Source organism: Nomascus leucogenys, chromosome 21 (genome assembly GCF_006542625.1).
Source record: "Nomascus leucogenys isolate Asia chromosome 21, Asia_NLE_v1, whole genome shotgun sequence".
Taxonomy (NCBI): domain Eukaryota; kingdom Metazoa; phylum Chordata; class Mammalia; order Primates; family Hylobatidae; genus Nomascus; species Nomascus leucogenys.
Window position 1 is genome coordinate 55,860,854 of NC_044401.1, and position 13,980 is coordinate 55,874,833.

Below are 13,980 nucleotides of genomic sequence, written 5' to 3' on the forward strand. Positions count from 1 at the left end.
GGAGAATAAGACAGGGATTTATGCTAAACACAGTGGCCAAATATACATGTTAAATAAACTGTAAGAGGGGTCACGAATATTTATGAAAGGAGCAACTTGTGCATGTACAGCTTCATGCCTCTCTATGGATCCCATGTTTTAAAAACGGTGGCCTTAGCATGATCCAAAGGTAGAGTTTTCTACTGCTTGACTTCAAAAGGTGAAGCAGGGGACGTGAAAACCCTCACTGCATGTCCTCTGTAGACTGGCCAGAACCACTCCCTGGATGGTGGGTGATCTCTTTATCAGGAAGGAATGCTAGTCAGTTCTATTGAAACTGCAAATGGGAGGATCAGCATCAGGCTGGTGGAGTGAATCTTTCAAAAGGGCTGGTTTCTGTTTAACCCTTAGGAAAGAAAATCTAATGGCGATTATAGAGGGAGGGGTTATAAAGAGGTGTGTCCGACTTCCCATCCTGTCATGAGTAGGAACTCAGCTTCCAAGTTTTTTCTAGGGTCTCCTTGGCCAAGAGAGGGCCTGTTCAGTCAGTTGGGGGACATAGAATTTTATTTTTATTTTTCAGTTGACAAAAGTTAACTTATTGTAAAAGGAAACTTAACCCAACAACAAAAAGATAAGCCGAATTTAAAACAAAGCAAAACCAAAAAGAACACAACTTATAAATGTGCAAAGGGGCTGGGAGTAGTGGCTCATACCTGTATTCCCAGCATTTTGGGAGGCTGAGGTGAGTGGATCGCTTGAGCTCAGGAGTTTGAGACTAGCTCTGGCAACATGGCAAAACTCTGTCGCTATAAAAAAATAACAAAAATTAGCTAGGCATGGTGGCACTCACCTGTAGTCCCAGCTACTCGGGAGGCTGAGACAGGAGAATAGCTTGAGCTGGGGAGGTTGAGGCTGTAATGAGTTATGATCACACCACTGCACTCCAGCCCAGGTGACAGAGTGAGACCTTGTCTCAAAAATAAAATGAAAAATATGTAAAGGGCTTGAATAGATATTTCTCCAAAAGATAGACAAATGGCCAATAAGCACATGAAAAGAAGCTGAACATCAGTAGTCATTAGGGAATAGCAAATTAATCAGAATGGGATACTCATCAAAATGAATAAAAGTAAAAAACAAAAAAATCAACAGTTCCAAGTTCTAATGAGTATATGGGGCAATGGAGCACTTATGCATTGCTGATGAAAATACAAAATGATATATGCCCTGGTATGTTTTAGCTCTGTGACCCCACCTAAATTTCATCTTGAATTATACTCCCATAATTCCCATATATTGTGGGAGGGACCCAGTGGGAGATGATTGAATCACGGGGGTGATTCCCTGCATACTGTTCTTGTGGTAGTGAATAAGTCTCACAAGATCTGATGGTTTGATAAGAGGTTTCCACTTTCGCTTCTCCCATTCTCTCTCTTGCCACCACCATGTAAGAAGTGCCTTTCACCTTCCACCATGATTGTGAGACCTCCCTAGCCACATGGAACTGTAAGTCCATTAAACCTCTTTCTTTTCCAAATTGCCCAGTCTTGGGTATGTCTCTATCAGCAGTGTGAAAATGGACTAATACATGTCCATTGGAAAACAATTTAGCCTTTCGTCAAAAAATTAAACATAGAACATATTACTCACCAATTCCACTACAGATGCTTTCTGACTTAGGATGGTTTGACTTACAATTTTTTGACTTTACAATGGGCTTATGGGTTATAATGCATTTTTAACTTAAAATATTTTCTGCATATGGTGGGTTTATTGGGATCTAATCACACTGTAAGTCAAGGAATATCTGTAATAGCTTTATACCCAAGAAGACTGAAAACAGGTGTTCAAACAAAAACTTGTACACAAACTGGGCATGCTGGCTCATGCCTGTAATTCTAGCAATTTGGGAGGCAGAGGCGGGAAGATTGCTTGAGCCCAAGAGTTTGAGACCAGCCTGGACAACATAGGGAGACCTGTCTCTACAAAAAATTTAGAAAGTAGCTGGGTGTGGTGGCACTCACCTGTGGTACCAGGCACTGAAGAGGCTGACATGGGAGGATTGCTTGGGCCCAGGAGTTCGAGTCTGCAGTGAACTATGATTGCACCACTGTACTCCAGCCTGTGCAACAGAGAGAGTTCCCATCTTTAAACAACAAAACAACAACTTGTACACAAATGTGCCTAGCGGCCCTATTGATTTAGTCAAAAAGTAGAAACAACCCAAATGTTCATCAGCTAATGAATAGACAAACAAGTGTGTTATATCTATACAGTAGAATATTACTTGGTCATAAAAAGGAATGGAATACTGTGATATGATACATTGGTTTTCATCCACAGTTCCTAGCTCATAACTTTCCTAGCCCATTTTGCAGTAAACAGAATCTCTTTCTCTGACCTTCTCTTGCCCTCCTTTCACCTGCCTACTTGGCAAGACTCTAATCTGATTGTGATCATAAGGCACCCATTCCAGAGAGGGTCCTACCCCATACCCTGGAGGAAGGAATGCTGCACAGAGAGGCCAAGAGGCATCTGAATAGGCAGACCTTGCTGGGTTTAGAGCATAGATTTTTTGTCCAATCACTTTTTGATATGGTTGTCCATGCTTCAATCATGAGCAACTAATGAAGTCTTCATGAAAGGCCAGAGGGAGCATGGGGAGTTTCATCCCAAAATATGGCTCCCTGGTATAATGAGGATTTTGAGTTAAAAACTCTTAGGTATCAAGTTGGAAGAGACTTTTTCCCTATCTACATAAAGATAGTATGGATCCTCCAAGGAGAACAGTTGCTCCCCTCCTTGTCTCATTATCCATTACAGGAAAGAAGACCAAGAATGTACCGGAAGGGACCCTTTTATAAGATCGTGACTGTCCCTGAGGATCATTTAAGTTCCAAAGAGAACTATTAACGAATTAATTTCTGTTCCCCATCCAATCATTCTCCCTAGTAACCATTTATTGCCCCTAAATAGAATTTATATCCCCCCACAATAATCTGTTTTGCCAGGATCCAAGTCCGTGTTCTTTCTGTGACCTCAAGATGGTATATAAGCCTCTGAACCCCATTGGGATATTGGGCAATCACTCTGTGATTCTCCCTGTGTACATGGTTTAATAAATTTGTATACCTCTTCTTTTATTAATCTGCCTTATTGTGAGTAGATTTTTCAGTGAACCTTCAGAGTTCACTCTGATGGGCGTCCTTTCCCCTATCCCTTGCCCTATGCATCTCTTCATCTGTATCCTTTGTAATATCTTTTGTAATAAACCAGAAAATATAAGTGTTACACTGGGTTCTGTGAGCCGCTCCAGCAAATCAATTGAACCCAAAGAGGGGGTCATGGAAACCCCAACTTAAAGCCTGTTGGTCAGAAGTTCTGGAGACCCAAACTTGCAACTGATATCTGAGGTGGGGGCAGTCTTGGAGACTGAACCCTTAACCTGTAGGATCTGACATTATGTCTAGGTAGATAGTGTTGAAATTGAATTGGAGAACACACAGCTGGTGTCTGCTGCAGGACTGATTGCTTGCCTGCTGGCTGATGAGAAATCCCCACATATTTTGGGGTCCCAGAAGTCTTGACTGTTTTTGTGTTGGTGTGAGAGCAGAGGAGAAGCGTGGTTTGAGAGTTTTTCCAAAGTACAGATATATTCTGCAATATGGATGGACTTTTGAAACATTATGCTGAGATGGCAGACACAAAAGACCATATGTTATACAGGCATACATTATTTTATTCGTATGAAATACTCAAAATAGGTAAATATATAGATACAGAAAGCAGGTTAATGGTTGCTTAGGGCTGGGGGAAAGAGAGGGATTGGCAGGTGATAGCTAAGGGGGATAGAGTGTCTTATGGAAGTGATGAGAATGTTCTGGAATTAGGTAGTAAAGACGGTCACACATTGTTATGAATATACTAAGAAACACTGAATTTTACAGTTTAAAATATTTCAGAGTTTGAGACCAGCCTGGCCAACATGGTGAAAGCCCATCTCTACTAAAAATACAAAAACTAGCTGGGCGTGGTGGTGTGCACCTCTAATCCCAGCTACTCGAGTGGCTGAGGCAGGAGAATCATTTGAACCTGGGAAGCAGAGGTTGCAGTGAGCCAGGATTGTGCCACTGCACTCCAGTCTGGGAGACAGAGTAAGACTCCATCTCAAAAAAAAAAAAAAAAAAAAAAAAAAAAAAAAAAAAAAAATTCAAATGGGGAATTTTGTGTTATGTGAACTTCTATAAAGGAAAAAGGAAACTTTGGTCTTATGGGTAACTCATCATTTCCCTCCTAGACTTATTGGGAGACTTACATGTGATTAACACATTACCAGGCAAATAATTAAAATAAATAGTATCCTTAAGAATAAATACAGTGAAAACAAAGCAAAGTTATTAAATTCTGGTCAGACTCTGTTCCTTGCAAAGGCTCTTAGGCTCTAATGTAAGGTCCATTTTATACTCTTTTTTTTTCTTTTACATACTCCCCAGAAAAGTAACATTCTCTATTCCTTAAGGATAAATTATCAAGCCAGGTATGGTGGCGTGTGCCTGTAATCCCAGCTAATTGGGAGGCAGAAGTGGGAGGATCACTTGAGTCTAGGAGTTTAAGACCATGAGATGCATGCTACAATATGGATGGACTTTTGAAATATTATGCTAAGACGCCAGACACGAAGGACCACATACATACCTACATGATTTCATTTACATGAAATACCCAGAATAGGCAAATATATAGAGACAGAAAGCATAGTGAGATCCCATTATCAATAAAAAAATATATGTATATATATTTTGAGATGAGGTCTCACTCTGTTGCCCAGGCTGGAGTGCAGTGGTGCGATCTCAGCTCACTGCAGCCTCTGGCTCCCAGGCTCAAGCGACTCTCCCACCTCAGCCTCTGGCTGACACCACCATGCTTGGCTAATTTTTGTATTTTTAGTAGAGATGGGGTTTTGCCATGTTGCCCAGGCTGGTCTTGGACTCCTGAGCTCAAGTGATCTGCCTGCCTTGGCCTTGCAAAGTGCTGGGATTACAGGCATGAGCCACCACACCCACCCCCAAAAATAAAATAATATAAAAAATATAAATTACAAATATTAGAGACAAACTAGCAATAATGAGATTTTCTTGACATAATGAGAGAGATTAAATCATCAAAAAGAAAATATTCTCTTGACCTGATTCGGTGTTATTTAATGCTTATCTTTGTACTATCTAAAATCATGTCCCAGGCTGGGCACAGTTGCTCATGGCTGTAATCCCAGCACTTTAGGAGGCTGAGGCAGGTGAGTTGCTTGAGCTCAGGAGTTTGAGACCAACCTGGGCAACATGGCAAAACCTCATCTCTACAAAAAATACAAAAATTGGCCGAGCGTGATGGCTCACACCTGTAATCCCAGCACTTTGGGAGGCTGAGGCGGGTGGATCACGAGGTCCGGAGATCGAGACCATCCTGGCTAACTCGGTGAAACCCCATCTCTACTAAAAATACAAAAAAATTAGCCGGACGTGGTGGCAGGCGCCTGTAGTCCCAGCTACGCAGAAGGCTGAGGCAGGAGAATGGCATGAACCTGGGAGGCAGCTTGCAGTGAGCCCAGTTCGTGCCACTGCACTCCAGCCTGGGCGATAGAGTGAGACTCTGTCTCAAAAAAAAAAAAAAAAACAACAAAAATTAGCTGGCCATGATAGTGCATACCTGTGGTCCCAGCTACTTAGGAGGGTGAGGTGGGAGGGTTGCTTGAACCTGGGAGGTGGAGGTTGCAGTGAGCCAAGATCGTGCCATGGTATTCCAGCCTGGGTGACAGTGAGATCTTGTCTCAAAAAAAAAAAAAAAATGTCCCATAAACAGGTCTCACAGTTCAGGAAATATCTCTCTAGCACATGTTGTTCACAAGTAGTATGTTACTGTGGTTTGAATGTGTCCCACCAAAGTTCATGTGTTTGAAACTTATTCCCCAATGGAACAGTGTTGAGAAGTGGGATCTTTAAGCTGTGATTAGATCATGAGGGCTCTGCCTAGATGAATGAATTAATGCTGTTATCATGGAAGTAGGTTAATTATTGCAGGAGTGGATTCCAGATAAAAGGATGAGTTTCGCTCCCTTCTCCCTCTCATGTGTGTTCTCTTTCCCTTCTACCTTCTGCTGTGGGGTGACATAGCAAGAAGGCCCTCACCAGATGCCAGCATCTTGACATTGGACTTTCCAGCGTCCAGAAATGTGGGAAATAAATGTCTTTACTTTATAAATTACTTGTGTTCTAATGGAAGAAGCAGATAATACAGAAAATAAATACATCACATTTCTGTGGTAATAAGGATTATGGAGAAAAATTAAGCAAGGTGGTTGGTGGACAGTGCTGGAGAGGTGGAGGAATATGTCCATTGTATGTCAGGTGGTCAGGTAAAACCTCTTTGATAAGGTGACAAAGTAGACCCTGAATGAAACAACAGAGCAAGCTATTTAGATAGCCAGGAGGGGAGCATTCCAGGCAGAAGGCCTCAGCGTACTCAGCAGGGCCTAGGAAGAGCCAGATGGCCAGTGAGGCTGCAGAGGAGTGAGCGGGATAGAGGTAGAAGAGAGATGGGATGGATACATCATACAAGTCAGTGTTTCACAAATTATCACCATGCCTTACCAAAACAAACAAACAATCACTCTGGCTGCTGCCTGGACAATGTTAGGGAGCAGGAATGGAAGCAGTTACTAGGCGATTTCATTGGTCCAAGTGAGAGATGATGATAGCTCAAACTAGGATATTAGGGGTGGGTGTGATGAGAACTGTCAAATTCTGGGGTGTTTTGAAGGATGGGTTGTCATTGCTGGTGTATTAGATTTGGGTTCGAAAAGAAAGGAGAGGAAATTTGAGAGTCAGACTTAGCAGATTTGCTGGTTTAGAGTAACCATGTCCTGCTGACAGATGCATGGCCAAGAATGAGGCTAAACTGTCACAAAGTAAGTACAAGTGGGCACATGTGCTCTTTATGGTTCTGGTTTATTACAAAGAAAAATGGTATGTTAGTTTATATCAGAAAGAACCGGATGACCTCCTTGGAAAATATTGACTAAAATGGATCTTGCTAGAAAATGCCAGTTTGAGACAGGTAACATTACATGTGGAAATTGAAGCCACTCATTTCTTTCTAACTGGAAGTAGTGGTTATATTAAACTAAAGAGTAAACAAGCATATGATTAAGTGTGATGATTCATATCAGATATAGTGACACAAATGAGGAACTCAGTGGTGCTTGTTCCCACGAACCTAGATATCTGTTTTACCTTAATATCTTCCTATCCTTGCCTATTCTTTTTTTTTTTTCTTTTTGAGATGGAGTCTCACTCTGTCACCCAGGCTGGAGTGCAGTGGCGCAATCTCGGCTCACTGCAAGCTCTGCCTCCCGGGTTCATGCCATTCTTCTGCCTCAGCGTCCTCAGTAGCTGGGACTACAGGCACCTGCTACCATGCCTGGCTAATTTTTTTGTATTTTTTAGTAGAGACCAGGTTTTACTGTGTTAGCCAGGATGGTCTCAATCTCCTAACTTCATGGTCCGCCTGCTTCAGCCTCCCAAAGTGCTGGGATTACAGGCATGAGCCACCACGCCCGGCCTGATTTTTTGTATTTTTAGTAAGATCGAGTTTCACCGTGTTAGCCAGGATGGTCTCGATCTCCTGACCTCGTGATCCACCCGCCTCGGCCTCCCAAAGTGTTGGGATTACAGGCGTGAGCCACCGCGCCCGGCCTCCTTGCCTATTCTTAAAGTTAAACAAGGTTCTGGGTAGAAAGTCAGATAGTACAGCCACTCCCTTGCCCACCTCTTTCCTCTCTTGCAGAGAGAGGCAAGGACTGTTAGCCATTTCTGCTTTTCATTTCTATGGTGATTACCTTCATGGCTCTAAAAGACATGTTTGTAGTGCCATTTCTTGCTTTTTCAATTTTTGCTATTATCTGTGGACTTTGTTATGGTACTTGAAGTTTAGCCTATTAACATTACCACCATCCTGTCTCCCCCTTCCTCCTTCTGCCATTATAGCTACAACCCAATGTAGTTTGTTCCTCTACATTAAATTTACCTTTGTAAGTGTAAGGGATATATTAGTATTAAACATCTTCTTGTTCTGTCAGTTATATACAGCATCTCTTGATCCCCCGCACTGTGAGACAAGGGTTTCATTAGCACTCCTGGCCTTTACCTCTCCTCTCTTCCTTGTACTCCCCAATCTATTTTGTTAAAAGAAGATCCCACTTGGCCAGTTGGATTCCTGTGGGGATGTAATTGAAAGAAGGATGCCCCTACACCTGCTTTTCATTCAGTATGCTACTGAAATTCCATCTCCCCCAAGAAAACCTTTTGGGACCTCTTTGGGAAATAAGAGCTGTATCTATTAATATAATCTTATTAATGAAATAATAGCCTAGGAGTCCATGAATCTTTAACCCGCAGGACCTTTGTCCTGTGAGGTGTTAGGAACTAGAGGGAAATACAATCAGCTTTGACTGTGCCCTAAGCAAGCAGAGGCTTATTTACTTTTCCCGTGCCCTTTCAAGCCAAAGGCTATGAAACCGCTTTAGTAGCATAACCTCTGTGAGAGCTTGCTGGTGGACTTAGTGCCATCACAATAAATTTTTAAGAGAATGTATATGAAATTTATTCTTCTCCTTGAATTTCATATTGATAAGTAAGTTGATTTAAAAGCAGCTCATTCGTTTGGAAAGGAACTGTATCCTTATAACTGAGATTACTGTAAGAAGGTCATGAGCTGGGGAATGCAGCACCCCTGCCACCTAGTGGTTCCTCTTGCTGAAACACTGCTCTTGCAAAGCACAGAAAACACAAACTGAGTTAGTGTAAGAGTCAAGTACAGCGAATGTCCTGAATCTGGGAAACTTCCATTCCCTCCTCCCTTTGTGAAATCAGAGGAACGAAAAGAGCACTGACAAGGGAGAATGTTGTAGGTAAACACGGATAGCCATCAGGTCTCCTGCACAAAGGGGCAGCTGCAGGAAGCAGGAAGTGCGACAAATGAGCAAAGAAAGGGACAGGATCCCTCAGCAGTGGTCACTGCAGCAGCAACACGGGGCCAAAGGCAAAGCAGAATCACCAGCGAGATCAGCAGGGACAATGATGATAAAGCTACATAGGCTCAGCATCAGCAACAGCCCTAGAGACTGTGGCCTTGGGACTGTAGTACTGCTTGATTCAGGGTAAACCAATCAGGACACTCAGGGAACAACAACAGAAATCAGCATTTACAGAGCACATACTCAGTTGAGGCAGAGTTTTACCTGTATATCACATAATAGTCTATGGGGGTAGGTATTCTTATTAGCCGTGTTATACAGGTGATGAAATTGAGGCTAACTAACTGGCTGAAGTCATGGAGTTGATGAGACTTAGAGCCAAGATTCAAACGCACACCAAGGTGGCCTGACCCCAGCTGCAGAGCTCTTAACTACAGACATGCATTGCTAAAAGAAGGGGATATATTCTGAGAAATGTGCTATTAGGTGATTTTGTCATTGTGTGAACCCATAGCTAGCTACACACTGTTAACAAAAGACCATGAGGCCAGGCATGGTGGCTCACACCAGTAATCCCAGCACTTTGGAAGGCCGAGGTGGGCGGATCAACTGAGGTCAGGAGTTTGAGACCAGCCTGGTCAACATGGTGAATCCCTATCTCTACTAATACTACAAAAATTAGCCAGGCGTAGTGGTGCATGCCTGTAATCCCAGCAACTCAGGAGGCTGAGGCAGGAGAATCACTTGAAGCTGGGAGGTGGAGGCAGCAGTGAGCTGAGATTGTGGCACCGTGCTTCAGCCTGGGTGACAGAGTAAGACTCCGTCTCAAAAAAAAAAAAAAAGTCCATAACATCTGTGGAGGAAAAAGGGAGAGTTTTATTTTCTGTAAAAAACAATCTGCAGATTGGGGAAATGCAGCTTCAGGTGTAAAACAGAAGTGGGCTCCAAGCAGGGTGGAAAGTTAGAGATTATAAAGGCAAAAACTGCAGGGCAGGGGAGGGTGAGCAGGGGAGTCAGAAACAGAATGTCGATTAGATGGCCTTAAAGCCCCAAATCACCAGTCTCTCTTAATTGGCTGGTTCCAGGTCATCGGTTGGCAGGAGGTGGTCTTGTGGTGGTCAACTGGGGAATTCCCAGCTGCCGATGTTTCCAGGAACTCTTCTTTGACTTGGTTGCAGAAAAACAGGTTTTGCAACATTCTCTAAGGACACAAAGAGCTTGACTGCTCACTCACCCTTCCATGGCCCCTTGGGTCTGTTTTTACTCTTGAGCCACAGGGAATCCATTTTGTCTGTTAACTGGGGGTATAATTTGACAACACCTAGGCTGTTTGATATAGCCTATTGCTCCTAGGCTACAAACCTGACAGTATGTTACTGTACTGGATACTGTAGGCAATTGTAACACAATGGTAAGTATATGTGTATCTAAACATAGAAAAAGTACAGGAAAAATAGAGTATTATAATCTTATGGGACCATTTTTGTATATGCGGTCCATGCATTCACTAAAACTTTGTTATGCAGCACATGACTGTACTAGGCTCTTCTTCTTCCCTCAGGGAGGAGGGAATGTGGGGTTCAATCCCTCTAACTCTACTGACCTTCATATTGAGGGATGCTTGTGAATTGGAACTCTAAGGTGAATAAGATTGGTCCTAGATCTTCCACCAACTTGCAAAAGGATATTTAGCCTTTCGGGAACATTTTCTTTGACTGGAAAATAGGGATACAATGGTGACTATCTCATAAATTGCTGGGAAGTTTCACTGAGATAAGTTAAAATTTCTGGCACATGGCAAATGAAGTAGATTGCCTACAGAGGTTTTTCAACAATTCTTCTCATGGTTGTAAGTACCACTATTGCTTTCTACAAGAGGTGGAATCTGGGCTGGGTTTATGATTTACTTTGACCCCCTAGAATGTGGCAGATGTGTCACTGGCTAATTCCAAGTCTAGGTTGCAAGAGCTTCCTTTTTTCCTCTCTTGGACTGCTCTTGCCTCTATGTAAAGAAGCTCAGCCTAAACTCTTGCATGTTGAAAGACCACATGGAAAAAGAGGCATGAGGGAGCCAGCATCCTAGCAGAGCCCACCATCTGACTACAGTCACATGAGCAAGCCTAGGTGAGCCCAGAACTCACCTGCCAACCCCCAGGATGACAAGAAATAATAAATCACTGTGGTAAACTACTAAGTTTTGGGGTAGTTTGTTATGTAGCAAATAATAAGTTCTCAGTTAATGGTATCTAGTAATGTTATGGTTGGTGCTGGTGAGAAATTCAGCCAGCTAGCTGGCTCATCATTTCTTAGGCCATTGATTTTTTTTCCCTTTCACCAGAATAGCTGGAAGAAACAAGAGTTACATGTGCAAGTGAACACTGCTTATTACAAATGTGTCTGATCTCTTTATTAAAACAGAAAGACTATTTAGAAAGTCTATTCAGAAAGACTTTGTTAGCACCTCAAATTACCGTCTACATTTGAAATAATGTGGAAGCATATTTCTTCAAACATAGTTACAACTCAGACTTTTCACTAAATCCATTGTACTGGGACCCTCCTAGCCATTATGTTGAAGAGTCTGAGGCATGGACAGGGATTTACCCATTTCATCTAGCATCTCAAAGCCCTGAAGATGATGCTTTACTCTAACCTTCTCCTTTGTATTCCCCTCCCTAAATTCTCTTTTTCTGTCCATACATATCCTTTCCCTCTCTCCTTGCCTTTCCTATTTCTTTTCCTTGTTGTGATGATTAAAGAAGACCTTCCCTACTGAAATGTAAGCTCCAAGAAGGAGATTTTCATCTGTTTTGTTCTCTACAAAAATATTCTTTGCTTAGAAAAGTACCTGGCATACACAGGTGTGCAGTGAATATGTGTTGACTGAGTTAAATTATGCACGTAAAGCACTTAGGACAGTGTCTGACATGGAGTAGATGGCACTCAATAAATATAACCTGTGGCAACTCAGTGCTGTAATAAATGAAATTATTCACATTTGTCTTTTTTTTTTTGCAGATCACTCCTTTATTATACAGATCAGGAAAAAGGATTTAGTACTGTTATACTCAAATGAACACTGTACCCATGTGTCAGGGCCAAGCAACTAGAACATGATTCAGAAATCAGTCACAGAAAGACACACTTGGACAGGACCAAGAGGCATTTCATTGTCACGAAACGAGGTGGGGGAGGGATTCCAAAACACACAGCAGAATTCTAACCCTCAGAGGTCAAGGAGCTTATCCCATATTGGTATGAGGAATGGCTTATTTTCTGATGACCACATGTGGGACTATTTCAACTGCCACGAGAAATCCCAGAAGGGTTATTGTTTTGTATTGTTTATATATACTATACCTTTTTTAAAAAATAAAATAAATGTAACACATAAACTAAATTCAGGATTGATCCCAACCTTCTAGAGCTAGCTTCTCTGGAGTCAGGGAAGAAACAGTTGTCACATCACCATAGAGGTTATATTCATCTTCCACTGGAATGACTAGAGCCCCCAGGCAGTGGCTTAACAGGCTGTCTTGCTTCATTGGTCATAGCTTAGCATGGTTCCTCCCCACAAGTCCTTAGTGAACAAAGCACTTGTAAAAACCCAGGTCACTACCTTTAAACTCTCTTGGACAAGAGGAGCTTTTCCACAGCTTGGGCTGAGAAGCTGTGCCCTAGAAGTGCTGTTCTGACTAGATTGTGTGAAGGGAGTGGGTGCAGGAGACAAAATGGCTAAAATGAAAATGGGAGCCACTGGTGCCCATCTGCAGCTACAGCTCAAGATGCCTACAGATGTGGTCAGTGTGACGTGCAGGAGGGAGGGGCAGAGGGACGCGATGGGCAGGGAGGGTGCTCCTGGGGACAGTAGCCTGCCCGCTGGCCTTTACTTCTTGGCCTTGCCCTGGGCAGCTACAGCTTCCATGGCTTTATGCATGGTCTCTTCCTCCCCCAGGAACTGTATGGGCTTGATGGGTTTCAAGTTCTTCTCCAATTCATAGACAACGGGAATGCCAGTGGGCAGGTTCAGCTCCATGATAACCTCTTCAGAGAGGCCCTCCAGATGCTTGACAATGCCCCGGGGGCTGTTGCCATGGGCTGCAATTAGCACCTGTTTCCCCTCCTTGATCTGGGGAACTGTTTCTTCATTCCAAAAGGGCAGAGCCCTGGCAATAGTGTCCTTCAGACTCTCACAGGAGGGTAGCTGATCTTCAGTGAGGTGTGCAAACCTGTGATCCTTACTGATGTTGTTGTAGAAAGGATGGTTGGGCTCCATTAGAGGTGGTGGGACATCATAGGAGTGCCTCCAGATCTTCAGCTGGGCCTCACCATGCTTTGCAGCAGTTTCTGCTTTATTGAGACTGGTCAGACCCCCATAGTGCCTCTCATTGAGGCACCAGTCCTCACTACTGGCAGCCACGTCTGATGAATGGCATCTAGCACTGTCCAGAGAGTCTGGATCACTCTCTTCTGCACTGAGGTGAAGCAGATGTCAAACTCAGCTGGCTTCTCACAGCACCTGCCTGCCACACTTCGCCTCCTCATGACCTGCTGGGCTCAGGTCAGCTGCTGATGCGGTTCTCCAGATTCCACATGCTCTTGCCATGCTGGATCAGCACCAATTTGTAGGCAGCCATGGTGGCGGGCTGGGGATGCGTCTCCGACTGGGGTTCGCGGATTCTGGAGGCACATTTGTCTTTTTAAATGTTTGATTACTTTTAGTCTTTCTCCCTTTTCTTTCCACTCTTCTTTTCACTCTTTGTCCCTTTCTTCTTTTCTCTCTTCCTTAGTCATCGCATATTCTCTGCTACCCTTACTGTGGTCTGCCAGGGACTCTCATAGATGTCATTTCACCTACCACAGAGAATGTGCAGAGAAAAGGTTTTGGAGCTTTGTCTTGGATGAAATGTAACTATTTGTGATTCATAGCTGACTTAGTACTGCACATAAAATTCTACTGTTGCGGTGAA

At 43.1% G+C, this 13,980-nt stretch overlaps 2 pseudogenes across 1 annotated transcript in view; one reads left to right on the plus strand and one right to left on the minus strand.

Moving 5' to 3' along the window:
- Positions 1 to 12,401, plus strand: part of LOC101177539 — a 48,003-nt pseudogene extending 35,602 nt beyond the window's left edge. Inside the window, exon 3 of the transcript XR_001114680.2 lies at positions 12,029 to 12,401. The product of XR_001114680.2 is annotated as an uncharacterized LOC101177539 (transcript). The remainder of the gene's footprint in view (positions 1 to 12,028) is intronic.
- A 495-nt stretch (positions 12,402 to 12,896) lies between these two features.
- LOC100592771 lies at positions 12,897 to 13,647 on the minus strand (annotated as a pseudogene).
- Between the last annotated feature and the right edge of the window lie 333 nt (positions 13,648 to 13,980).